Genomic DNA, 27,911 nt, shown 5'->3' on the forward strand with positions numbered 1-27,911 from the left:
TCCCAGCTCTTTTCCCTCATCTTGAACATCACGCCCTAGTACACGACTCAGTTTGCTACACCTACAAGTTCAGCCCATGGGTACAGAAGCTTTTAATGCAAGCTAAATGGGCACCATTAACTGTATAGAAGACTACGAGCAAGCTAAGATCTGAAAGGCAGCTCAAGAGTTTACAAGTTCACCCTCAATAGGCAATGCTAACTCCCGCCGACAGATTGTTGTCTTTGGAGTTCAATTTCATATCTTTGAAGTTCTTGAGTAATGACTTCTATGTTCCAATTGCTACTGCAACTAATTCTATCCCTAATTACCACTGTGGCTCCTTGCAACCCGAAAGATTCCAGAGGTGGGGTTCTTCGTCCCTATGAAAAAAGGAGGTGCATAGATCTCCACACTGTAGGCAGGAAAAAGAATACATTTGAGCCGAATGTGGCCTGCCTCCACTACCCTTTCTTCCATGGCTGCTTCCTGTTTACCATTCTCAAAACAACCCACTTCTATAAGGACTGACCCCCAGGGGCTTTATCTATTTATGTTTTTATTCTATATCACATAGCTCTTGGTCATTGTTCCTTGACCCTTTCATCCAATAACATCTTCTAGGCCTGAAGGTTCCTCAACCAATTTTCATAGAACAAATATACTAATTAATAATAATAATAGCTAAGATCTATTGGGTGTTTGCTTTATGCCAGGTGCCCTGTAAGTGTCTTGCATGCCTTATCTCCTTCCATCTTCACCATAACCTAGCAAATGAATATTTTTTTTAAGATTTTATTTATTTATTTGACAGACAGAGATCACAAGTAGGCAGAGAGGCAGGCAGAGAGAGAGAGAGGAGGAAGCCGGCTCCCCGCTGAGCAGAGAGCCCAATGTAGGGCTCAATCCCAGGACCCTGGGATCATGACCTGAGCTGAAGGCTGAGGCTTTAACCCACTGAGCCACCCAGGCGCCCCACAAATGAATATTTCTTAACTCACAGATAAAGACTAGAGAGGTTAAGTAACTTGCCCAAGGTCACACAGCAAATAGGAAGGAGAATCTGAGGTCAGAACTCAGGCAGTCTGATTTCAGACCCAGACATTGTGGCAGATTCTGTAGGTGGCCCACCATATCTCCTTGAGCTCTACCCTCTTAGGACATAGCATCCAACTTCTATCTTTGTGGTCTACCAGCAAAGCAACCTAAAAATGTCAGACCTCAACTAGTGACTGATGGGATTTAGTCTGTGAAAACCCCAGCTCCCTCATCCTTTGAGAAGGTAACTCTGAAATGTGTTTCTGCTCCGGCTCTCCGAGCTCCCAGTGGAATTCATCTTCATTTGCCCATGGTGATAATGTGCTTGAGAAGACACCCTCTATAGGCTTCCTTCCCTCCTCTCTCACTTCCCACTGTTTCCTGCCAGTGTTTCCTGGAATCCCATCCCAAACAGAGCACTTGCTTTCCAACCCATGTCTCAGAGCCTGCTTCCAGGGAGACCCAAACCAAGGCAATGACCTTTCCCCCAATCAACTCAATTCTTTCCCCTTTTCCTAGAACCAAAATGCTTTTCTCATGGAAGTGACAACATTCCTGAGCCGTTCTCGGGAATTCAGCTTATCTATCTCTAAGTGTCCACAGAGGTAAAGGGCAGCAGGTGAGTAGGGGTAGCTTTGTCTGCCCTGTGAAGGTGGAGTCACTGTTCCACCTCGTTTCCTATGACCAAAATAACCAGTGCTTCAACGAGAAAGGTTTTCAAGCCTGCTGTCTGTCATGCATGTGGCTCAAACTCATTCAAACGGACCCAAAACTAAAAGCGAGTCTCGTAATTATGACTCCCAAGTGTTCACTTTTCTGAAGCAGCTAATCTTTGTTTTGCTGACGCACATCAACAAGAAGATGATGGGTTTGCTGACAAGCCCAGTCACTAGAAAATGCAGGGGGAACTGAGAGGACAGAATAGAATCTGATTAAGTTGCGGAATTTCCACCAAGGAGGAGAAGCTGAGAGGAAGCAATCTTCACCACCTCCAGTGGAAACCAGCCCTCCCCCAAGTCACAGGTCTTCTCAGGAGGAGGAAAAACCCTGTCCCCAGCACAAAAACACGGCCCTTCATGATCCTTCCTGCCTCATACCTGTTGTGAACCCAAGCTTCTACTGTCACAAGCAGCCAAGCTCTGAGGAAGTCACTTCACTTCTCTGGACCTCAGCTTCCTCATCTGAGAAGTGGGAATAACAGTACTTAACTGTCCAACAAGTTCTTGCTGTGTGTCCGCCATGTGCCGGGCACTTGCAAGGATCAAAAGAGACAGTGTCTGTATGTACACTGTTGGCATATAGTAAGCACTCAGTAATCCTTAACTGAAATCATTATCATTGTTAGTTGATTTGACCCTCAAGACAAAACTATATCACAGCTATTCTTATCTCCACAAATAAGTCAAGGTTAAGAGATGATCAAGACCTGACTAGGGTTTGCACAGCCAGAATGGTACCCAGGTCTTCTGATTTTAAGATCACATATCTTTCCATCCCTCATTGTCTTGAGGTCCCTGGATTATAAAAAGAACACTCCCTAAGGGAGTAGAGTGTCGACGAGGGGTCAGCAATCTGGAATGTTCCTGGTAGCAGATACTTTAGGCTTCATAAGCCGAATGGTCCCTGCCGCACCTCTCATCTCCACTGCCACAGCACATGGACGGCCATAACACAACATAAACTGAGGAAGCAGGGCTGTCTTCTAATAACTCAGAATTTTACCTGTAATTTGTCAACCTCTGTGGTGGGTGAAAAAGCCTGAACTTAGGAGTCAGACCATCCAAGGTTCAAATCCCAGCTCAGACAATATTAATTGCGTCCTTGAGCCATCTAAACTTCCTAAGCTTCAGTGAGTCAGGCTTATTGGCCGTCAAATGGGAAATCATATTTATTTTGTAGGGTTTTGTTAGGCGTTCAGGATAGGGCTTGGTTGCTTAAACCCTACCACTCACTCCTCTTCTCCCTCTGGCTTTCTGCTGAGAAATCCACAAACTGCTAGAGAATCCACAAACAGGCAAGAGACAGAGTCCTGGCTGCAATAAACGTGTAGAGTTCAGGGCAAAGATCTCTAGAAAAGGAGATACTGGAGAACACAGAGAAGTCCAGAGTTCCAAGTAAGACCCCCTACCTCCTGCACCCAGATTTCTGTCTTGGAATGAGTATGCTTCCCATAGGAAGAAAGCTACATGACCAGGTCTTCAGAACAGACCCAGGGCCATGAAACCCACCAGGCAGTCATATGGGCCTGGATGACCAGTCCCTACCTGCCCATCGCAGGCAAAGCAGAGACCTGGCTCACTGCCACACAGTAAGCTCACTCACTAGCAAGAGATAGCCCAGTGAATATTAAGTCTGGCAAGTTGAGTTTCCAAACCATCGAAGGGGTTCAGAGGAGCCTGGAAGCCCTCTCTGTGGCCAGGAGGCAAGGTGGGGCATTCCCTCCTTAAGCCTTGGCTGTGAGGACCTACCATGGCACCTGGCACAAAGCAGATATCTGGGGGTGAGTGCCCCTGGGAGTGGGACCCATGCCAGGGATTCAGATGAATAGGATCCATTGAGGGAATGCACTCAGGAGAAACCTGGAAGGCAGGGAGGGAAGAAGACCCCAGGAAAGATAGGGTTTGGGGTCAAGTCTAGCCTTGCTCTGATCCATGGGGGCTAGAAGCATAAATTACACCACAGCAGTGACCTATCTTGTTGACATTCTGTACACCTGGGAAGTTTTAGAGATTGGAGTTCTCACCAGATAAGAGCTCCCACTTCTTCCTCCCCACCTTCCTGCAGCAGGTTCCCCAGGGAATGACAACAGATCGATCTTTATCAGAAAAAGAGAAGATTTCTCAAGTATGATTTTATCTTCACCCATGTACCTCTGGTTGCCGGTCTGACTTGAGTCTGAAGAAGGAAGATCAAAGTTTAGGCCTTCAAGGACAAGCAGAAAGGGGAACCCTCTTACACTGTTGATAGGAACACAAACTGGTACAGCCACTCTGGAAAACAGAACGGAGGTTCCTCAGAAAGTTGAAATTAGAGCTACTCTGTGATCCAGCAATTGCACTACTGGGTATTTACCAGAAGGACACAAAAATACAGATTTGAAAGGGCACATGCACCCTGATGTTTATAGCAGCAATGTCCACTATAACCAAACTGTGGAGAGAGCCCAAATATCCTTTGAGAGAAGAATGGATAAAGAAGATGTGGTGTGTACATCTACAAGGGAATATTACTTAGCCATCAAAAAGAAGGAAACCTTGCCATTTGCAATGACACAGATGGAGCTAGAGTATATTAGGCTAAGCAAAACAAGTCAGAGAAAGACAAATACCATATGATTCCACTTACATGTGGAATTCAAAAAACAAAACAGATGAACATATGAGACGAGGAGGAAGGAAAAAGAAAGAGGAAAACAAACCATGACAGACTCTTAATGATAAAGAATAAACTGAGGGGTGACGGCTGGAGGTGGATGGGGGATGGGCATTAAGGAGGGCACTTGTTATGCTGAGCCCTGGGAGTTCTACGTAAGTGACAAATCACTGAATTCTACTCCAGAAACCAATAGTGCACTGTATGTTAATTAGAATTTTTAAAAACTTAAGGGTGGGGGGGGAGGCTAGGCCTTCACAGATGGAAATGCATCTCATCCTACCTCTATCCCAAACCCTCACGTCCCCGCCTTGTAGAGGATCTAATGGATGGTTTCATCAACCTGAAGAAGTGTTGTCAGGTTTACCATGAACAAGAGAGGATGTATTTTGCAACCAGAAAAAAAGAAAATGAAAGAAACAAGAAAACAGAGATTCTGCCTTGTGTCTGAGAAATATGAGTATTTATGCACATACTAATTGAAATTGGCTCAGCCGCCATATGCACATAGTTAAAGGGGCTGCTGTTCTAGACACCGAGTCTGAACAAAAGCCACTTTCAAAACACAGTGCATTGTGCAGGCTCCTGACAGAACTAAATAATCATTTCTGGTGGGTTTCCTGTCAAATCAACACCACGAATACTCAGTGAGCCCCCACTGTGTGCCCAGCACTGTGCAACAGTCTAGAATACAAAGACAAATGAGTAAGAGGTCACAGTCTGCTAGGAGGAATCGATGAATTAAAAAAAAAAAAATAGAAGACAACACAGGGGTTGTCGTAGAGGTAGGCACACAGATGGGAGCTGTTACTTCTGCCAGAGGATTCCCCCTCTTCTTGGGAGCTGCCGATGGGGAGTAGGGCCTATGAGCTGGCACAGTTCACAGTATGAGAAGGATGGTCCAATAGCATGGAGGCAGGGAAGTGCCAGGGAAGGTCTAGAAGAGCAAGTAATTTGCTGAGGCTGAAGCATCATCAGGATGGGAAGAGGGGAAGGAGATGCTTCCCCCCCAGCCAGGTCCCAGCTCCAATGCCACCTCCTCCAACGGCCCTTCCCTGACCTGCTACCAAAATATCGCCATTTCCTATCACCTTGCCCTCTTTGGCTTTCTTCGTTGCCCTGAACATTTTCTAAAGTGACTTCCATGAGTTTATTTGTTTGCATTCTCTCTGAACAGCCTATAAATTCCTTATAAGAGCAGGGCCTTTGTCTGTCCTGCTCCTCGTCATTGTCGGTCTTGTCCATCATTGTACCTGCCAGCTCTCAGAACAGGGCCTGAGAATAGGTGCTCGATAAATATTCATTTATACAAATGGGCAGGTGAACAAATCAACGAATGGGGTATTTGCAGCCTGAGTTTGTGGAGCACTTCAAACCAGGACATCCACCTTACCTGTGACAGCTTTATTAGTCCTTATGACACCAGCTGCTATAACAAACAAACCCAACATTGTCACCATCTTTGCCCACTAGGAAGGTACTCCTCACTCACCTAAAAGGCCAACGCAAGTGTTCCCGGTTGACAGGTGGCTTTCCTCTACTCGTTGATTAGGGACCCAGGTACCTTCTGTTTTGTGGCCCCGTCATCCCTCGGGGCCTGGGAGTCCTTTGTCTCCTGCCAGGAGAAGCAGAAAGAGAGCCTCAGCTCAGAAGGGACACACCTCACTACCACTCAAAATCCTTTGGAGAGAAGGAGTCATATGGCTGGGATGACTTCGAAAGTGGGATGAATTTCCATATAAGTACAGTGGGATGAGGAATTTCTGGCTGGACAGGCACCGCTCAGTGACACACTGTGGAAAGGGGACAGTGAGGTTTGTGGTGGACAAAGAGCTAGCCCAGCCACGTCAGCCCAGGGCTCAGAAAGGTTTAGCCATGTCATCCAAGAACTTCACCACTCACAAGAGGTACAACGGTCCCTTCAATTTAAAAAGTGGCCAAGTCCCTCCTCTCCCCTGTTCTCACTGATGCTAATTTCCAAGCACTGAGATAAGCAGGTGGCATTTCCTGATCTTGCCCCAAGATTCCGACAACTTTCCTATCAGAATCCTGTAGCGCTCATAAGCAGAGATCCATTTGTTCTGTTCCTGGGGAGGATGGAAGCCAAGTTTTTAAGCTGACGGGCAAGAAAGGAATGTGCTCAAATTTTGCCGTGAATGGAGAGAGGGAGCCAATAGGTGCAGAAGATGGGATGCCTGAGGAGAAAGGGGAAGAGGACTATCGCCCAACCAGAGAGGGCCTCATGAGTTTGCTTCTGCCCTACAGCCCCCTCCAATGACATCAATAACCACTCAGACAGATTTAGCATTTGCTGTAGGCCAGGTGCTTTATCATCATTCCCTTTCTTAATTTTCAGTAAAATTGACTTGATATCCCCATTTTTGCAGATAAAGAAACTGAGGCCCAGAGAGGCTAAGCAACTAGCCATTGGTGACCCAGCCAGTGGGTGGAAGAGGTGGGATCTGAGGAATCTGGTCCCAGAGCATCACCTTCGTCCATCTCTACAGCTGGTGGGGCTGGTGGCCAGGGCTGGAAGGTAGGCGCGGAAGAGGTGTGGTCCAGCAAGGGTTTCCATCATCAGCAATGTCCTAGCATCTAGGCTCCTGGAGGTCTTCACCTAGGGGAGCTGGAACTCTATTGGCTCTTAGGGGTTGGTGTGCCCTCTTTGTTCTACCAAGAGAATGAGCTATCTTTATGCTTCGAGGTGACTTTTGGATCACAGCAGGGTTTGCCCCACTTGCCCTAACATTCCTGCTCTGCCTCCTACATGTGAATGTTTTTTTCCTTTGTCCTTTTTGCAATAGACAAACGTGCTGCACTGCTAAGCCAAACAGTGTGACGTACATTCAAATTACAGTCCTCACTTGTGATCACTCGGGCCTCTTAAGTAACCAATCATCATGACTTTGAATGAGTTTAATTATCAGGGTACTTCAGTGCATAAGTAAAAATGCACACCCTGTTAGTCAGGCTGACAGCCCTAATTGAATCCAGCAGACTGGTCTCATCTGGTAGAAACCACTGGAATTTGGTCCTGACACTTGACACTGCACCATCAGAAAGACTGGAAGGGTCAGCCCAGCAGCGCACCAAACTCCCAAGCCTGGACCCTTTTTGGATGGGCTCAAGTCTCTTCTCTTCAAAGGGCGACTTGACTGAGAACGAAAAGAGATGGATAATTTTTTTTAGGAAAACTTCTTCAAGGAGAAGATCCATTTTCAGAGCGCTGTCAGACGTGGCATCTCATCTGATCGCCTCGGCGACGAAAGAGGCATTGTCCTCCTACACAGTGCGTGGAGCTTAATCAAAGTGAGTTGAATGAATGGCAATCCAGAGATAGCAATCCAGGCTCAGGAGTCCCACAGCTGGGATGCAGTCAGTCCAGGCCAAAGCCTGGCTCTGATCTCAGACTTGCCAGCTCAATCACCAAAAGGAGACTCTGGGACCAATGAGATAGTCAGCACCCCAGCTCAGTCTCCCAAACCCAGGCCCACCAGCCTTGAACAACGGCCCCAGGACCTACATCCTTCTAGCTCCGTCTTCTGCTCGGGGGGCTAGGGCAGGCCTGAGGGGTACCCAGGAACAGAGTGTACCAGCAGTGGCTGGTCCAATGTGCAGACACGTGGGTCGTAGCATCCCAGGGTGGATTCTTGTTTTTCTCTCCGACCAGAACCTCTCCCCCCAGGCTCAACAGTAAGTGTCTGTAACAGTAACAGTAACTCCAGCTGTCTGCCCCCTTTCTGAACCACCTAACACACTTCCTTGACCTTTTCTGTCCAAAGACTATGTTGGCAATCTGTTGAAGCCTGTACATTATTTCTCAGAATAATATCTTTTTTTTAATATTTTTTATTTATTTATTTGAGTGAGAGAGTGAGAGAGAGAGAGCATGAGAGGGGAGAAGGTCAGAGGGACAACCAGACTCCCCATGGAGCTGGGAGCCCGATGTGGGACTCGATCCCGGGACTCCGGGATCATGACCTGAGCCGAAGGCAGTCACTTAACCAACTGAGCCACCCAGGCGCCCCTCAGAATAATATCTTTAAATGCATAAAATAAAACACAGTGAATAAAAAAAAAAATCCAAAGATGTTGAAATACAGTTATCAATGTATTTTTAAAATTGGGTGTAGAAATGTATGTGTTCCTTTATTAATGCATTAAACAATGAGATCTATCTAATAACTTAAATAATTTGAAAGTAGTGATGAGCATGAATAATGTTTGAGACATCTGTAACAGCTTCAATGTGAAATTAAATTAAGATATCAGAGATTATTTTTGGTAGCAAAGTCACAAATAGTGCTAATACTATGGAAGTTTGTTGTCTATATTCAGTAATTGAAGGAAATGGTAAATTTCATTTAGATGTTAGTGAAAACAAAAATGTTTTATCCCACATATGTTCACAGATTCCCATTAGGTTTATCTAAGACCCTTTGGTGAACACCAAGTTAAGGACCCCTATCCTGTGACTTAAGCATCCAACTCTTGATTTCGGCTCAGGTCATGATCTCAGGGTTATGAGATCGAGCCCCATATCAGACTCCACACTCAGCTCAGAGTCTGCTTAAGATTCTCTCTCTCTGGGCACCTGGGTGGCTCAGTGGGTTAAGCCTCTGCCTTTGGCTCAGGTCATGATCTCAGGGTCCTGGGATCGAGTCCTGCATCAGGACTCTGATGCTTCCTCCTCTGTCTCTCTCTGCCTGCCTCTCTGCCTACTTGCGATCTCTGTCTGTCAAATAAATAAATAAAATCTTTGAAAAAAAAAAAAAAAGATTTCTCTCTCTCTCCCTCTGCCCCTCCTCATCACCACCCCCACCAACCCCATACACACACACTCTCTCTTTCTTTCTATCTTCAAAAAAAAAAAAGAGAGAGAGAGAAAGAGGGCACCTGGGTGGCTCAGTTGGTTAAGCATCTGCCTTTGGCTCAGGTGATGATCCCAGGGTCTACTTCTCCCTCTACTTCTCCCCCCTGCTTGTGCTCTCTCTCTGTTTCTGTCTCTCTCATGCTCTGTCTCATGCTTTTTCTGTCTCAAATAAATAAAAATAAAATCTTTTAAAAAATTAAAATTTAAAAAAAAAAAAAAAAGAGTCCCTACCCTAATCCCATATTGACCCAGTCAGTACCCATTCCCCTCAGGTCCTGGAGAAGGAAGGAAAGAAGAGCGTTCTAAGAGTCCGCACCCTTGACCCAGGCTGCCCTTGTACCTACACCCACACAGGGTTCTTGAGCCCCACCGTCCCCACACCCTGCCCCCACTCGTCCACCCTAGACTAACTCCTAGAACCTTGACTTCCTCTTGCCATTTGTTTGTTTTATCATTTATCATTCCCCTGTTTATCAACCTCTCTCTTCATTTGTACACAAACCACATCCCCCATTTCCTCCCAGCCTCCAGCTCACATCACACCTCTTTACAGTATCTTCACTGGGGACTCACAGTACACAACCACAATACACGTTGGTAAGGGAACGCCACGCCCACTCACTCACAACAGGCCCCTCCAGTTCCAGGCTGAGGCAGGCTCTACTGCACCGTATCCATTCCTGCCTCAATGGGAAGAGAACCCCTGACTGTCTTAGAATTACCCTAAAACTTACTACAAAGACCAGACCCCTCTCCCTGAGCTGATCTTACACTGTGGTAAGAAGATGAACTCTGTCTTAACTTCAGTGTGACATTAATAGGAGAGTGACAGATTCGGCTCTTTGAGGTAGGAAGCGTGTGTTCACGCACGAAATTGGGGACATTTCAAAATGAAAGGAAGCCAATAGGAAGTGTGTTGAATAACCAATTATTAAACAGTCAGTAGGCTGCATATGTACAAAAAAGGAAACATCGACACCTCTAATCCCTGAAGACACACCCCCAACCCTCCCACCACCCCCACCCCTCTGGAATGTATTCCCTCTCTTGTCAAAGCTTAGTCCTCAAGGAGGCAGACCGAAAACAAACTTTGGAAATTATCTGAGCATATGCTTGAGGGTTTTCCAACCCAGTTCTTTTCGCAATTTGCATTTGGAATTGAGCAAGGAGTAGTGTTGATTGGATCTATTCATGAGTTCTCTTGGCTTTTGCAATTTATAGTCAAGGGAACCGTGTAGATCCATATCTCTTGCTCCCAATATTTCCAGATGGGCACGTGAAATAGCCAGTGTCTACTCTTATTTTTTTTTATTATTTGTTTTGAGGGCATTCAAAGTTGTACAAATATTTGTTGATTTTTAATTAAGGAACTCTGCAAACCATCAAAACTTCATAACAATGGACAGGAGGAAGACAAGAACTCCCACTGCTGTGTACTTTGTATCCAGAGCCACATAATAAAAGGGCTAACATTTGTGGTGCCTGGGTGGCTCAGTGGGTTAAAGCCTCTGCCTTGGGCTCAGGTCATGGTCCCAGCGTCCTGGGATTGAGCCCTGCATCGGGCTCTCTGCTCAGCAGGGAGCCTGCTTCCCCCTCTCTCTCTGCCTGCTCTCTGCCTGATTGTAATCTCTGTCAAATAAATAAATAAAATCTTTAAAAAAGGGGGGTGGGGAGCTAACACTTACATCGATCATGGACAGGCAATGTTCTAAGTGACTTCCAGGTAGTTTATAATCCTCACAACAATACTACGGGTACTATTTTACCCTCACTGGACAGATAAAAAAAAAAAATGGGGCTCGGGAAAGGGAAGGAACTTACTTAAATTCACATAGCTAGGAAGCAACAGAGTTGGAATATGAACCCAGGCACACTTGTTCTAGAATGTGTGTTCATAAATGGTGGCTTGTGTAACATGGTAGAAGAAACCCTTTATCTAGGAGTTAAAGCACCCAACCTTTAGCCCTAGGTCTGCAGGAATTTATGCATCTAAGCTGTATCCCTATGTCTGCCACACATTTGCTGAATGACTGTAGATAAGTCACTTCCTCTCTCTGGCAGTCACCCAGCCTCATTGTATTGAACAGTCTAATATTCCCCCTATAGTCTGAGGCAGGAAACAGGTGTTAGCAGACTGTGCAGACCTTACTAGAGGTCTGGAAAGATGTGGGGCAGGGAGGCGATGCTGAGATCTGTGGCCTTGTGGAAGACAAGAAAAAAAAAATTGATATAAAAAGAAATAAAAAAGCAAGGTGCTGATAGACCTCTCTGAAATTTACACAATGGAATACAAGTGCCACCCAGTCCCATCTCACCTTGATCCAGGCAGAGAGGAAGTAGGATACTGACAGCCCCACTGTCACCTGCCCACCGAAACCCAAGTACCCTAGAGGGTTTGCCAAACCTTGGTGCACCCTCCTTGACAAGCTAGGCTCACTGCCCAGCTAGGGGGTTGTGAACATTTTAGGGCACTCCAATCTGCATCTGGGGTGATTCCTCAGGCCCCAGGATGCAAGAAAGAGCAGCCAGAAATGAGCTAAAGCTGCTACCATCACAGGACCAAGATGCAGGAAAAGATAAAGGAAAACAGCTTTGCTAAAATTCTCCCAGCTGACTAGTCCTTTGGGGAAAAAATTAAGCTGGATGCCGATCCCACTCTTACACCGAAATAGAAACCAAATGAATCAAAGACATAAACACAGAAAGGGTATGCAGAAGAAAACCAGAAGAACATTTAGATAAATAGTTTTATGACTCCAGGATGGCGAGGGCATTTTTTTCAAACATCAAATCAAGAACAGAAACCAAACAGGAAAGACTGGCAGATTGTACTACATAAAAATGTAAACCTTCTGTGTGACCAATAAATAAACTTCGAAAAATACTTTCAACATATGTTACAGAAAAAAGGTTACCATTACTCATAAAGACAGAAAACTCTTATCCAAAAGTAAGGGGGAGAATGAACAACACCAGGAAAAAAAAAAAAAAAAGGAGTTCCACATGACCTAGCATTTCACATTTCATTCCTAGGTATATATCCAAGAGAAAAGAAAACATATGTCCACACAAAAACCTGTCCATGAATGCTCTTAGCTGGATTGTTTCTGATGGCCCAAGAGTGGGCACAACCCAAGTGTCTATAAACACAATGTGATATATGCATACAATGGAACATTGTTCATCAGTAAGAAAATAAAGTGTCATCACTTTATGACTCCAACAGGGATAGACCTTGAGATCATCCTAAGTGAAAAATCACAGAAGACCACATCTTGTATCATTCCATTTACATGAAATGTACAGAATGAGCAAATCTATAGAGGCAAAAAACAGATTAGTGATTGCATAAGGCTTCAAGGATTGGGGAAAAGGAAGAGTGACTGCTAATTAGGGTACAGGGTTTCTTTTTGGGGTGAAGAAAATATTCTAAAACGGATTGTGACGATGGTTACATGACTCTCTAGATACGCTAAACCCTATCAAGTTTTATACTTTTCATGGGTGGATTGTATAGTGCATGAAGTATATCTCAGTGAGGCTGTGATATTTTTTCAAAAATCAATGCTGTCCATAATGAGATCAAAATTTAATCTAAAGTTAAAAGATAAGAAGCTGTAAGAATGAGGCCAATTATAATGAAAGTTTTATCCAGTAATGAAAATGTAGACATTTTGAAATTTTACATACTAAGTAGCAGGTGTCATCAAAATACACAACACAAAAATTGTTGTAAATACAAGGAGAACCTGGTGGGAGAAAAGGGACTCAGAGTGCTTATCCTAAGACAGATCAGAGGAACTAAAAAATGTGGAACTATACACAACCCGATTAACCAAATTGGCAAGATGGATCCATTGGTAAGTTTCAAACTCTACACCCTCCAAACAAGCATATTCTTTTTAAGTACATGGAGCATTTACAGAATTCTAAAAAAAAAAAAAAAAAAAATCTTAGTAAATTCACAAAAGTAGAAATTGCACTTGGCATATTTTTCACATATAATACAGTAAAACCTAATAAAAACTAACACAAAAGTTGACACAAGCAAAGAAAAGAAAAAAAGCCAAATAATTAAGAAATAAACTCTCTCGGAGAATTTTTATTTCAAACAAAAATCAAAACTGAAATTGTGCTGGGGTACCAGTGTGGCTCAGTCAGTTGAGCATCAGACTCTTGGATGCAACTTAGGTAATGATCCCATGGCTCATGAGATTGAGCCCTGGGTCAGGCTCCACACTCAGTGGGAGTCTGTGTGGATATTCTCTCCCTCTGCCCCTTTCCCCACTCTCTCTCTCCCCAAATAAATAAATAATTTTTTTCAGCATAACAGTATTCATTATTTTTGCACCACACCCAGTGCTCCATGCAATCTGTGCCCTCTCTAATACCCACCACCTGGTACCCCAACCTCCCACCCCCCGCCCCTTCAAGACCCTCAGATTGTTTTTCTTTAACTGCAGTGGTGCAAGCTAGGCTATATGCTCCACAAATTCTAAGACCTGCTTGTTCCTTTTAAGTCTGTTACAAACCCCTTTTTTGCACAGCAGCATAAATAGATAGATGTGAGATTTCCTTCTCGTTTTGTGTTGCGGACTCTAGTTTCTCCCGGGTCCTTTTACTTGTCCTCATATGTGTAATTGCACTTTCTTTATTGCCTTTTACTTATGTCCACCTACTTCTCTTTTCTAAAGATGTATTTATTTACTTGAGAAAGAGGAAGTGGGAGGGAGGGGTAGAAGGAGAGGGAGAGAATCTCAAGCAGATTCCCCAACAAGTGTGCAGCCTGACACAGGACTCTTATCTGATGACCCCGCGATCATGTCCTGAACCAAAATAAAAAGTGGGACTCTCAACGAACGGAGCCCTCCAGGAGCCCCTTGTGTCCATTCATTTCCACTGTGAGTCCTACTTTTATATTGTGTTTATTTATCTAGAACTTGTTTTCATTCTTTCTGCTTAGTAATTCTACTATTAAAGGCAATGAATTTTCCACTAATAATAGCTTTGGTTGCATTCCTGAAGACTTAAAACTTTTTTCCTGATTTTGAAAGCAACATATTATTTTTTATAAGTAAAAAAGTATACATTCCATAATGTATGAGTTAGATGAGAAAGTCCTCTATCTGTAATTCCACCCCCACCACACCTCCCACTCCCTTAACTAATGTTACAGTTTAAACATTCCTTCCAGTTTTTTCTAGGCTAGTCACAAGAGTATGTATGTATGTAATAATCTTCTGTTAACTGAAATGGAATCACATTTTCATACTTGACATAAAATTCATTGTTTTCACTTAATCACGTAAATAACAATTTTCCCTATTAATGAATATAGGCTGTTCTCAGTGGTGACATAATGTTAGGGTGCAGTCATATGCATTTAAGAAGTCAACTAGCCACTGATGTTTCAGTTGCTTCCACCCTCAGGTATGACAAACCCTGCTCCAAGGAACATTCTCAAGCATGCATCCCTGTACACCTGTCCAAGTTATTGTTACCATATATTTTACCATATTGTTACCATATTGTTACCAAATCCTACACAAATAGGATTTAGAGCATTCTCATTATTGTTGTACAGATGCCAAACAAGGTTGCCAAGAGCCACAAATAATGTTGTCTAGAACCACAAACCCCATTTCAAAAATAGCAAGATAAGAGAAACCAGAAGGACCTGCCTAATATGGTTTCAGGATAAGTGGCAACGGAAAACTCCCCAAGAGCAATACAAATGGGGACCTGAATGGAGAGGGGGAATAGGAAGATTTGGGGTTTTATAAATGTGTGAAACCAAATCTATAGGTTTCAGAACTCTGGGGACACTACAGACGGACTTCGTCTTACTGGCTCCCGCCAGTCAAAGCACGTAAAAATTCACATAAACACAGCTGTGACGTTCTACCTGGCACTGTGGTTGCAGAGAAGTAACCATGCACAGGGGAGGCAAACACTAAGATCAAAATAAGGAGAGAAGACTTCTACTAGGATGCCCTTCCCACTCCCACTGTTGCCAAGGGAAACCGAGCCCACCTGAAGTAGGGAGCAGAACAGAGAGCAGACACAGCCAAGAAATCCTAACTAGAGGGGACAGGAGAAATAACTAAAGATAACAGGAATTAATTCACTTGAAAACAGAAAGAGAGCTCAACTAGTTATTTTTTAAAAGCTGTAAGAGCTCCTATTTCAAAAGTTATTAATAATAAAATAGATAAACCAGTATGCTACCAGGCTGTGCAGAGTCTACCCTAGCATCTAGGATGAAATGGGCAGCCAGGCAAGGTGTGATGAGAGATAAGGCTGGAAAGGTAGCCAGGTGCCAGATCATGGAGAGTCTTGTGTGCCATACTAAAGAATGTGGATTCTGGGGGAGCCTGGGTGGCTCAGTGGGTTAAAGCCTCTGCCTTCGGCTCAGGTCATGATCCCAGGGTCCTGGGATCGAGCCCTGCATCGGGCTCTCTGCTAAGCAGGGAGCCCTGCTTCCTCCTCTCTCTCTGCCTGCCTCTCTGCCTACTTGTGATCTCTGTCTGTCAAATAAATAAATAACATCTTAAAAAAAAAAAAAAAAAGAATGTGGATTCTGTCCAGTGGGTGTTTGGGACTGGTTTGTGTCTCTGCGAACAGGAGTTGCATGATTACTTTTTACTCTGGGGCAAATGCTTGGCGGGAGGCGGGCAGGGGGGGGGCAGTAGGATGGAGGGATGAAAATCTGAAGTTGGGAGAACAGAGACTATAAAATGCTCCAAAGGAGAGGCAAGGAGGACGGACCCAGCAGTGGCAAGGGGAACAGAGAATCTTGTTCTCAGGAAGAGAAACTAAGGGGAGTGGGGGGATATACAAAACCACCCCCAATCTTACAACTAGGTAAATGGTTTTTTATACATAAAATGAGAATAGTATCAAATCAGGTTTTTCCAAAGATGATATAAGTGGGGTTGCTTTAAAGTTCACTTATACCCCATCCTTGTTCCAAAAAAAAAAAAGATTTAATGCTTCTTAAGTTAAAATCAAAGATGTGGAAACACTGGAAAGCCCCAGAGATGTGAGATATTACCATCCATTGTTAGCACCGACACCTTCACAAACACCTGTGAGTTCAGAGACTGAGTCTGTGGTGCTGGGCGGGGTAGGGTAGAGGGGCAGTGAGGCTGACTCTGCCCAGCAGGCCAACATGAGTGTGACCCTAAGGTTGATGAAACCAGTCTGGGAGTTGTGAGCTCAGCACGTCTAGAATCTGGGCACTCGCTGTGAGCCAGACACTGGGCCAGACCTATTAGAACTGTTTATCTCATTTAACCCTCAGAGCAAATTTGCAAGGACATTTTTATTTAAAGAAAGAAAGAAAGAAAAGAAAAGAAAAGAAAGGACTTTGCAGATGAGAAAATTTGAGGCTCTTAGAGGTTAATTAGCCTCCTCGGTGGGAATCCGGGGGACCCACGCTGACTTCTGTCCTTTTCCAATAATGCATAACATTCAGCATCTGAAAGGGCAGAGCTGTGGTTCCATAGAAATATGACCACAGCAGCTCCGCCTGGCTGCAGCCCACCCAGGGGTCGCAGGCTGCCTGGTGGGAGTGGGTCTGGCTAGCAGGCAGCGCATCCGGGGGTGGGGGACCGCCTTCCTCTCTGTGGTTCTCTGTTCTCCATTTCCTTCCAGCAGCAAATAGCCCCTCCGTCCCTCCCTCTCCCTGGCAGGCCACTGACGGCAGCTCTCAAGCTCTCCACATTAATCATCCCTGATCTCATCTCAAAGTGATGCTGACCCCTGCTGCCCCTCCCAGGGGCCCCACGCAGCTGCACCCTGGAGCTTTGTCTATGGCTGTAGAGTGGGGCTTCTCCCCACTGAGGCTACGGCTCTCTCATTAGGTTCAAACAACAAGGGTATTTGTTCATTCCTTGCAGCTGGGTCAGGTAGGACTTTGGAGTTGGCACCATTTAATATCCTTCCAGCATCATGTCCAAGGGGAAAAGATGCTGTTGAACCAAAGCATTTGATAAAATCCCTCCCTGCTCACCGCGTCACTTTAACTAGTCACCCACCCTCACCGCTGACAGCCAGGCATCTCACTGCTTCCTAACTTGGCTAAATCTTGAACTTGGAGTTTCTGACTGGCCCTGGAGTGCTCTTGTGGGATAAATTCCTGCTAGGATCCTCACCGCACCAGTTTTCCCTGGGCTGACAGTGAGATTAATTATAGCTTGGCTCTCCACCAGGACCCCTCATGCTGACCTGACCCAACCTTGATTCTGCTTCTACCAAGTCCTGTGCTGCCCACCCCCACCCCAAGTCCCCTTCCCATACACACATATAGATTACATGGGACTGGCTGTCCTGGGTAACCACCAGCCACAAGGAATGGGAATCTTCCAGAACAGATCTTGAGCAGCAAATCCTACCCAAGACAGCAGGAGGAATAAAAGACATCAGAATCTGGAGGTTCAAACACTGGGGGGGTGGCAAATACAAACAAACCCTGGTCTGCACTCAAGGCAGGGTCATGGAAACAAAGAGGAAGTGGAAGGAACAGAACCAGGTCAGAGCAGGGAAGGAGGCAGGGAGACTGAGTACAGGCCACAGACCTCACCCATGTTTCATGGGCCAGTGGGCGTAGGAGGCATGGGAGAGACCTGCCAGCTGTCAGGGCAGAGCCAGGGTTTGGTGACAGGAGCAGGGGGCACCGGGGACAGGGGGTATAAGCCCTTGACTCCGCCTGGAGTGTTCCAATGTCTGAGTGTACCCGTGCCCCACCCCACTGCTAGAACTATCTTTTTCCCACTGCAGTCCCCAGGTCGGACCCCAGGAGCATGTCCTGGAGCAGGGATCATCATCAAAAACGTGGAAGAGCAGGACTCAGAAGCAGAGGCTGGGGGGTGTTCTAGAGTCTCGGGACCAATGATCAACAAGGCACATGCTCAGGGCTCGCCTGATGGAGAGAAACTGCAGTTCAGGGAAGGCAGGGGCCTTCCCACAGTCTAGGCCACTCTCTCAGCTCCCTTAAGCCTTCCACCATGGTCTGACATGCTTCTCCCAGCCTAGGAGCTGGGACCTCAGAAACCCTGTCTGGTAGGAGGAAAGGGAAGACCGGCCTGCCAGCCATGACTGGGTAAACTGGTGTAGGGTGACCGACTCATCAGAATTTACCCAGGACTTTCCAGGTTTTAGTCCTGAAAGTCCCACATCCCAGGAAACCCCTCAGTCCTTGTTTTAAAAATGAAAGTTCTACATCTTGGAATACCCACTCCCACTCCCGAGCAATGGGGTCACATAATCTCCCTAGCTCAGGTCAGCTTTCTTGTCCATCAGATGAGTGCCCAAGGATAGGCAACGCCCCTGGGGATTAGCTCAAAGACAAGATTAAAGCTCCCATTCAGATCATCAAACTGTGCAAGACATCCATTCAGGCACAGCAAGACCCCAGCTGGAAACTGGAGCCGAGAGAAAGGAGTCTCCCCTGTGGGCAAGGGTTGGCCAAATCAGGCTGGACCGGGGAAGGGCAGGAGCCAAAGGGGAGCCTTCAGTCCCAACCCCTGGCTGACTTATTTGCAGCTGTAACTCTGGTTTCTAGGATGGTGCCCAGCACACAGCAAGAACTCAGTGCAAACTGAATGAATGAATGAATGGACACAGGCATGCAGACTTCAGACATGAGAGCAGACCCTCACACCACCAACGGGACCCTGCCCAGTGTTACAACCCCTACCATGCAAGCGGGACCCACAGCAGAAGATGCAAAGAGCCAGGGTGGGCAAACACATTGGACACAGGTTTGGGCTGGAGAGAACAGGAGGGAGCTCCATTGCTAGAAGGCTCGCTGCTCCTAACGGTTCCAGGGGAGACAGCCATGCATCTCCTCTTACCGAAGACTCAGGCTTTAGCAAACAGCCAAGACTGGCCTTTCACTGAAACCTTCTCCAAAAGTCTTCATCGTGAGGACGTCTCCATCACTAGTCAAACTTCAAGGCCAATCAAGCAGGCTTTCCATTAGGCAATCACTTCTAACTTGTAGAGCACTCTTCACTATAATTATTGCGGCGGCGACTTGCTGAGTCTCTCTCTGGTCAGGTCTGAGGAGCAGCCGCAGTGCCATCTTGTGGCTCTTTTGAGAATGCTCCAGGGCTGTTCAGTCCCTTCACCTGTCTGGGTGTGTCGAACACAAGGTTTCTGAGAATTCACGGCTTTGGGATTTCTCCATAAGAATGTCTGCCCTGCTATTTAACAATCTGACCCACTTCTCACCCTTTGCAAATATCAAAAAAACAAAAAATCAAAATAAAACAAAAAATCTCCGAATTCAGTGTGGATTCAATGCCACGTGACCATTGTGTTTCCAGAAAATTTTCAGAGCTTCCCACAGTAAATCCACATTCGCTGAGCTCACTGGGATGCAATTCTCAGGTGCGATCCAGAGAAAGACGGCGCTTCTCAAGTCGTGCATTCTCTGCTTGTGGAGGCACACGTTTCTTGCTCATAAAAAGGAAGTACGGTAGTTGTCCTCCGTGAAGCTTATTGTCTCATAGGGATGTCAGGCTGAAGTCAATCCCTGAAAGAGTTCCCTGTGACTGTGCTGTGAAGAAGGACACCGGCACCATCAGCCAGTGTGACGGGGTGGGGAGAGCAATGTCATCCTGGGGGCCCAAGTGAGGCTTCCTCTGTGATGTCCAAGCCAAGAACTGGAAGTCTGCATTGGCTTCCAGGAAACGCAGAGAGGACATAAGCTTTCTGTGCATTAGTTCAACAAGCCTGATGGGCGATGACTGCTGGGCACAAGAGGATTTGAACTGCCCTCCATACTGGGGCGTGTTTTGTCTGATTCCCTGTCCCCCACCCAACCCCTGCCACCATAACCGCCACACAACACACACATATGCAACGCACCTGCACACACGGTGCGCAATTGATTTCTCACCCCCTTGTGTTGAAGAGGAATTGATCTATGTGTGGAGTCATGCTCAGGTGGAAGAATGGAAAGGCTGTTTGAAAGGAACCGGTCTCTGAGGTTAGGGCAAGGTAAGTCCCTAGAACAACAACTGGACGGGCTGCCGGGGTGGCTCAGTGAGTTTGGCTTCTGCCTTCAGCTCAGGTCATGATCTCAGGGTCCTGGGATGGAGCTCCATGTGGGCTCCCTGCTCAGCAGAGAGTCTGCTTCTCCCTCTCCTTCTGCCCCTTCCCTCATTCATGCAAATGCTCTCTCTTTTTCTCAAATAAATAAAATCTTTAAAAAAAAAAAAAAAAAAAAGGAACAACAGCTAAATGGTGAGTCTTTAGCCTGAGTCCCCTGTGGAAGAGAAGGGGTTACAGCAAACAAAGCTGGGAGACTTCCCAGGTGCAGAAATTTGGAGACCTTCCAGCTCACCTCCTTCTGATGTTTACAGGAGGATAGTGGAAAGGGTGAGAGTCTTGGAATCAGACAGACATGGGTTCTAACCCTGGCTCCAGCATGGTTTCCAAATTAACTTCTACAGATTTGAAGATCTGTAAAATGAAATTAAGAATCGGTATGCTGGAAGGAGGCCCATGCTCTGTTCTGGCCCTCAGGGCTAGACTCTTACCCAAAGCCCCTGCTCTGTCTTGCCCTGGATGACAGGGGATTTGCTTTACCAAATATTATTGGTTCTAGAAACTCAAAATTCAAGATTTGAAATTTGTACTAATGTTACAAAGATAGATTTTTTTAACTGTACTCTATGTCCAGTGTGGGATTTGAACTCATGTCCTCAAGATCAAGAGTCACATGTTCTACTGACTGAGCCAGCCAAGTGTCACGAGAATAGATTTTTAAAACATGTTTCTTTTCCATATTGGCGTAAGTACATCACTGAATAAATAAATTAGGGGAAAGAGTTCTTCCTTACTGAAGAATACTAGTTAGTAAATATAGAAGGAATGATGGAAATAGAAATTCACCAGTAGGGGCACCTGGGTGGCTCAGTGGGTTAAAGCCTCTGCCTTTGGCTCAGGTCATGATCCCAGGGTCCTGGGATCAAGCCCCGCATCGGGCTCTCTGCTCAGCGGGAAGCCGGTTTCCTCCTCTCTCTCTGCCTGCCTCTCTGCCTACTGTGATCTCTGTCAAATAAACAAATAAAATCTTTAAAAAAAAAAAAAAAGAGAGAGAGAGGGAGAGAAAGAAATTCACCAGTAGGCAAACTTCATGGTGATAATGGTCACACAAGAAGGGCCATCTGTGTACCCCAATGTTCATAGCAGCAATGGCTATGGTTGCCAAACTGTGGAAAGAGCCAAGATGCCCTTTAGCAGATGAATGGATAAAGAAGATATGGTCAGGGGCGCCTGGGTGGCTCAGTGGGTTAAAGCCTCTGCCTTCAGCTCAGGTTATGATCCCAGGGTGCTGGGATCGAGCCCCGCATCGGTCTCTCTGTTCGGCGGGGAGCCTGCTTCTCTTCCTCTCTCTCTCTCTCTGCCTGCCTCTTTGTCTACTTATAATCTCTGTCTGTCAAATAAATAAATAAAATCTTTAAAAAAAAAAAAAAAAGAAGAAGATATGGTAAAAAAAAAAAAAAAAGATATGGTCCATATATACAATGGAGGATTATGCCTTCATCAGAAAGGATCAATACCCAACTTCTATGACAACATAGACAGGACTGGAGGAGATTATGCTGAGTGAAATAAGTCAAGCAGAGAGAGTCAATTATCATACAGTTTCACTTACTCATGGAGCATAAGGAATAACATGGAGGACATTAGGAGAAGGAAGGGGAAAGTGAAGGGAGGGAAATTGGAGGGGGAGATGAACCTTGAGAGACTGTGGACTCTGAGAAATAAACTGAGGGTTTTGAAAGCAGAGGTGAATGGGAGCTTCGGTGAGCCCGGGGGTGGGTATTAAGGAGGGCACATATTGCATGGAGCACTAGGTGTAGCACATAAAAATCTTGGAACACTGAAAAAATTAAATTAAATTAAAAAAAATAACAGTCACATGCAAGTACCACTGGAAGTACAATCAGAAATAGTATATGAGCATAACTTCAAAGTATCTCCCCTACGAGATGCTTATTAAATACAAACAGGAAAATGGTAACTTTGCAGTGAAGAAACCTGGCAGACCCAGGTTAATACCCCAAATAATAAGACATATCAACATCAGTGATAGGATGCCTTGAGAAGGGGGCACAGCACTTGCGCAGTATTCTTGCCAGAAAAGCATAACTTCAATGAGAAAACACTAGACAAAACCCAAATTAAGGGTCTGTTTCTACAAAATAATTGGCCAGTACTTTTCAAAAGTATCAAAGTTATAAAAGGCAAAAAAGAGGGGAAAAAAAACAACCCTCTCATAGACTAGAGAAGATTCAGAAAACATGACAACTAAATGCAGGGTCCTAGGTTGGATTCTGAGTCCAAAAAGGACATTAGTGGTTATGACATTCCATTATAATAATATACAAATATTTATCTAACCAATACCAGATTTGTCTCCAATTTTTCCCTATTATAAATGATACCTTTATAAAAACTTGTGTGTTGTATGTGTGGCATCCTGCCATAGATCAATTGATCGGTTGATAGATTCTGAAATAGATAGATATAGTCTTAGAAGGAGGGTAGTTGAGTCAAAGGATACAGAAAGTTCAAGTTTTGATCATATTTCCGCCAAAAGTGAATGAAAGTGACCATTTACCCACATGCTGACAAATAAGAACTACTAGCATTTTTCAATTTTTTCTGTAGAATGGACAAAACATGAATTATTAAATCTTTAGCCCATCTGAATGCCATTCTAAGACCTCTGCTCATACTGGAAAGGGAACTTTGAAGATCTTGAGTAACGTTCAGCCTCTACACTCAGTGGCCGAGTTACTTAAGTTCTCAGTCTCCAGGATGGCCCCCAACAATCCCTGTCTATTGGCATACAAGTCCTTGTAGGGTCCCCTCCCACACTGTACTATGGTTGGTCTGCACGACCAATTGAATATGGTAGAAGTGACAGGATGTGGTTTCTGAGATTCATTCATAAAAAGGCATTAGCCCTGGTGGAAGCCCACTGCCATGTTAAACCAAGACTCAGGATCTCTACAGAAGACTCATCCGTCTCGCATGACAAGGAGTTAAGGCCTCCTGCCAACAGCCATGTGAAGAGCCATCTTGACAGCAGATTATCGAGCCCCAGTCAGGCATTCAAATGGACTGCTGTCCAAGCCAAGATCTTGACTACAACCTCAGAAGAGACCCTAAATTAGAACTATGCAAGTAAACCACTCCCAGATTCCTGATGCTCAGAAACTGCATGAGATAATAAATACTTACTAAGTTTCAGGGTGATTTGTTACACAGCAATAGATAACTAATACACTCTCCGGGCCCCACTCTCCAGGAATGATCATAATAATAATGCCCACTTCACAGAGAGAGAAACAGATGAAACACCTGCCCCCTGCCTGACCCATAAGCACCAGTGTCTCCTCCTCCCTCTTGGCAGGAAGCCCTCGAGACACAGACTGTCAGGCCTGACTAAACAGGGGAAAGTTTTGTGTTGCAATGCCTTTGACCTTTCCCTTCAAAATCCATGTCAAATCAGTTTCTAATTCATTTCCAGACACATTATTCTACGAATGAAAGAAAGAGTGAATTTTGTTGCTGTGCATCCCGTGCCCTTTTACTTGATGAAATTACAAAAGCAAATAGTCTGGTTGCTCTGGTCTTCAGAGGGCTGCCAAACCCTTCTCTGAGAGATCAGAAAGCCGCTAATTGAGACCCCTAGTCGTGAGCTAGTGGACAGCTGAGGGACAGGCTGGCCTTAGTGTAGATGCTGGTACACGTTTCCAAGCAACGTGGACACACATATCCAAAGCTAAACTGCTCCTCCTCATCCGATTGAGGCTTCTGGTGAATGGACTGAGCCCAGTGGAGGTGGGAGAAGGGAGGGCAGCCAGGACCCATGAAATTCCCAGGGATGCTGGTCTCCCAGAATCCAACCCCCGGAATTCTGAGGCAAGTCCCTGATCCGGGGACAGAGGAACAACTAAGTGCTCCTCTCTGCTTGAGCAGACCACACTCGGCCAGGCCAGGCCCGCTTGGGGCCTCAGTAGAGCGTCCCTGGAAGCCCAAGCCCCGCCCCTTTTCTTTTACAGGTGAATTCCATCTATCCTGTAACAAGCGCTACTCTTCACTCTGCCATCTGGTGGCTATAGTCGGAAACTGCAGCTTCCCCACAGAACGGCCACGTTCAAAGGGATAGGGCTGTGTCCCTCCAGAAATTGCATTGGCAATTTTGTCTCACTTTCCAAAGGAGTGACGGGGTTCTTTCTGTTTAATCTTCCATGCCAAAGAACTTGGGTGGATTGCCATGGAAGAAAAAAAGAATGTTTTTAATAGACACCATTCTGAGTCTTTCTCACAATTATTCTTTAGTCGAGCCGCCAGCCAGGTTGGAGCCTTTGTCTTGTCTCCAGCCACGCTCCCTACTCCCTGAGGACACTTCTGGTAGGTGGAGGCGCCTCTGTCCCTGTATTTGTTCCTTTTTCCATAACTATGTCCAGAGCTATTAATCCCAACAATCTCTCCATCCAAACCCAGGAGGCTCTTGACTAACATAGTCCAGGTGGGCATAAAGACTCAGCCGACCCAGGCAGCCTCGTCCCATCTGCATATAACAATGCACACAACTAATGCCCCCTGTCCACTTTCAGTCTGCAGTAATTAAACCAAGCCACAGTCGAGAGAAGATGGACAGCCCAACAAACGTGGCCGAAAGGAATGTGAACCACAGTGGACACTCATCAGCTTGAGAAAGGACCAGAGCTAATGGGCTGATGAGCTCTGAGACCATCTTTAAACAGGGTCTTTCGAGCAAAGATGAAGCAAGAACAAGAAGGACTACTGAAGCCGTGCCCACGAATAGCCTTTGAATACTAGGTCCCACCACAGAGGCCCACAGGCTTTGGAATAGATAAGCCTAGAATTTGAATTCCGATTCTGCCACTTAACTCAGTGACCTCAGGCAAGTCTCTCCGCTTCTCTGAGCCCCAGTTTCCTTCTTTATTAAGTGGATATGAAAACTTCTGCCACTCTTTTATAGGGAGGAGCAAATGAAGCAGGGGGTGTGACTATACCTAGCAAGGAGACCAGGCCCCAGGAAGGACTCTGCAGATACTGCCCATCTTCACCCCACCTGCATCTCAGGCAACAAGAGACATCACCCCAGGGAAGGAACTCAATTTTCTTCTCTCAGAACCAAGAAAAGAAAATGCCTAACTGATTATATGTACCATCCTTTCAGAGGTCTGTGCAATCCAATATGCCTTTAGTGAGCACCTACATGGTGTAAGGTCCTGGGAGAGACAGAGGCGAGAGGGGCATAGCTCACAGCTCACCAGTGGAGGTGGAAGAAATGGCCGTCCATAGTCCAAACACGTGGAGCTAATAATTATAGGTAACATTTATACAGTACTTCTTTTATTCCAGGATGCATATTTTATTAATCCTGAAAATAGTACTTTGACTATTTTTTTCTTGAAGACTTTGAACCCAGCCTTGTCCACTGTGACTACTATTTGTGCTGATGCATTGCATGTCACTGTGCATCACTGTGCACTGAGACTTTGATCTCAGTTTTCAATAGTGTGACATGAAACATCGGCGTGGGCTTAGTTTTGAGTGATGGGTTGGGAGCTGGTCCTCAGGCAAGGGGACCCAGGATCGGGGCCACATTATGATTTTCATGGGCCTTAGGCACTTTTGCCTTCCCAGTCTCTTCCTCCATAAAATATTATTTTAAAATGTATGACTATGTTGGTATAAAGATAAAATAATTCATCTTTATTTTAATGGATTTATTATTTAATGGATTCATTATTTTTGTAGTCATTCTTTTTATCCTTATTTTTTTCTGATTTTTAAAATAAATTAAAATTAAAACATTTCTGGGAACCTCTAAAAATATTAACATAATATTTTTCTATAGCTCTAGACACTATGCCTAGGGGATAAGTCTACCCAACCCAGATGCCAGTGGCCATCTCTCTGAGACCATCCAGTTTTTCAAGAAAAGAACATCCATTTTGCCCCTTGGCCTTTCTGAGTAGAGGGAGGAGAGTTTATTTCCCTATATATGAAATTTTGCTTAATTCCCATTTTCAGCCACACACCTTCTTACCCTCCACTGTAGCTGGCATGCTCAGGGCTCACGGACTCAAGCAACAGCTTCTTCAGGCACCATTCACCATCTCCTTCCCAACTACTAGAACTTTCTTGAAATCTCTTCCCAACGAATGCCCTTTCTCCCATTCTTTGAGTCATTGGAACTTTATTCCTTTTTCTATAATGGGGTTCCCGAAGGGAAAAGAGATAAATACAGATCAAGAATCCACTGTCCTTAGCCAGAAGTTCCTCATCATTGTGTCATTTAGAATGCTTTCGGCTGCATGTCACAGAAAAACCAGCTCAAGCTGGCCTGGTCGATGAGGAAATCCAGGACCAGCTTAATGTAGTGCTGAAGCTATATTCCTTCATAATCCCCTAAACCACGCCCATGTCTGTACGTTGGCTTTATTTTGAGACTATTACCTTCATGCGGGCAAATGGCTGTAGCAATTCCTAGCTACATAACCACCCCATAACACCCGGGTGACCATTCCCAGTCATTGGAAAATGCCAAAGCCTCGGAGAAGTTGCCCAAATGGCAACCATCTCTACAGAGGAAAGCAAAGTTGGCCTTGCAATGTAAATCAGAGTCAGGCGTGTATTTCCTGGGCCCCTGGAGAATGTCATTTAGAGATCTGCCACTGGGGCACTTGGGCCATTTGGGAAGATGTAGGGTCCTAAGGGACTTCTGTGTGCTCAAGGAAATACAAGTAAGACCAGACAGACAAGGACTGTAGACTAGAGGAATCTGGAGAAGGCAAGGATTGAGAGCAGCTCCTGTTTGCACGGCCCCAGCACAGGCTGGCTGAGAGGGGCTGCCCTCTGCATCCCACACAGAACATGTCAACGCTTAGCAAACCCAGCCAGTCCCTGTGATTGGAAAACCACAGGACCCTAGTCTTTCTGGAAATGGGGAAACTCCCCTCTGGCTCCAAGACCTGAGAAGCATGCATTCCCTCTGTCATTCCTTCCTGGATCCGGTATTATGAGGTCAGGCTTGCGGAGGCCTTTCAGTGGCCACCACCAGCATGGTCACAAAAGGTTCACAGGCCACACCCCAGGACAGGCAAAGAAGAAAGGGGCTGTGGGGCCTCCTGGGGGTGGGGCGATGCCTAGCTGGGGGTTTCCTGAGCTGCTCACTCACTGCTGTCCTAAGAACAACACAGCGGAGGCAGATTTGTGATGTGGGATGGAACAGCAGGCACTGTGCTCATCCTGCTGGGGTTTTCAGAACCGTACAATGTGCTTGATTGAAAGGCTCTTTTAGGAGCTTAATTTTTTTAACATTAAAGAATTAAATCAATAATGTTCCCATTTCAGCTTCTCTGTGATTACGTCCTTTGTGTCCTGCTTGCTACATAGTTATAAGCTTTCTAAAAATTATAGTCTGTGTCATCTGTACCGAAGGAAATCAAGGGAAAAGGGAAAGAGGAAGAGAAGGCAATTAACATAAGGTGAACACCTACTGGGCACCAGGTGCTATTCTAGGGGCATAACATCCATAGTCTTGGGTTAACCTCCCACAGTCCCGAAGGGTCATAATCCTCAC

General features: G+C 45.4%; 1 long non-coding RNA gene across 3 annotated transcripts in view; it reads right to left on the reverse strand.

The window, feature by feature from the left end:
* The window catches only part of LOC116594948, a 101,233-nt gene that overhangs the window by 47,931 nt on the left and 25,391 nt on the right, over nt 1–27,911 (reverse strand). The window contains exon 5 of one of the 3 annotated variants that reach the window (XR_004287476.1): nt 5,798–6,004. The exons of the other annotated variants lie outside the window; for them this stretch is intronic. This is a non-coding gene — a long non-coding RNA (uncharacterized LOC116594948). Of the gene's footprint in view, nt 1–5,797; nt 6,005–27,911 lie in introns of those variants that run through there. 3 annotated transcript variants of the gene reach the window in all.

This window comes from Mustela erminea, chromosome 7, assembly GCF_009829155.1.
Source record: "Mustela erminea isolate mMusErm1 chromosome 7, mMusErm1.Pri, whole genome shotgun sequence".
Classification (NCBI taxonomy): Eukaryota; Metazoa; Chordata; class Mammalia; order Carnivora; family Mustelidae; genus Mustela; species Mustela erminea.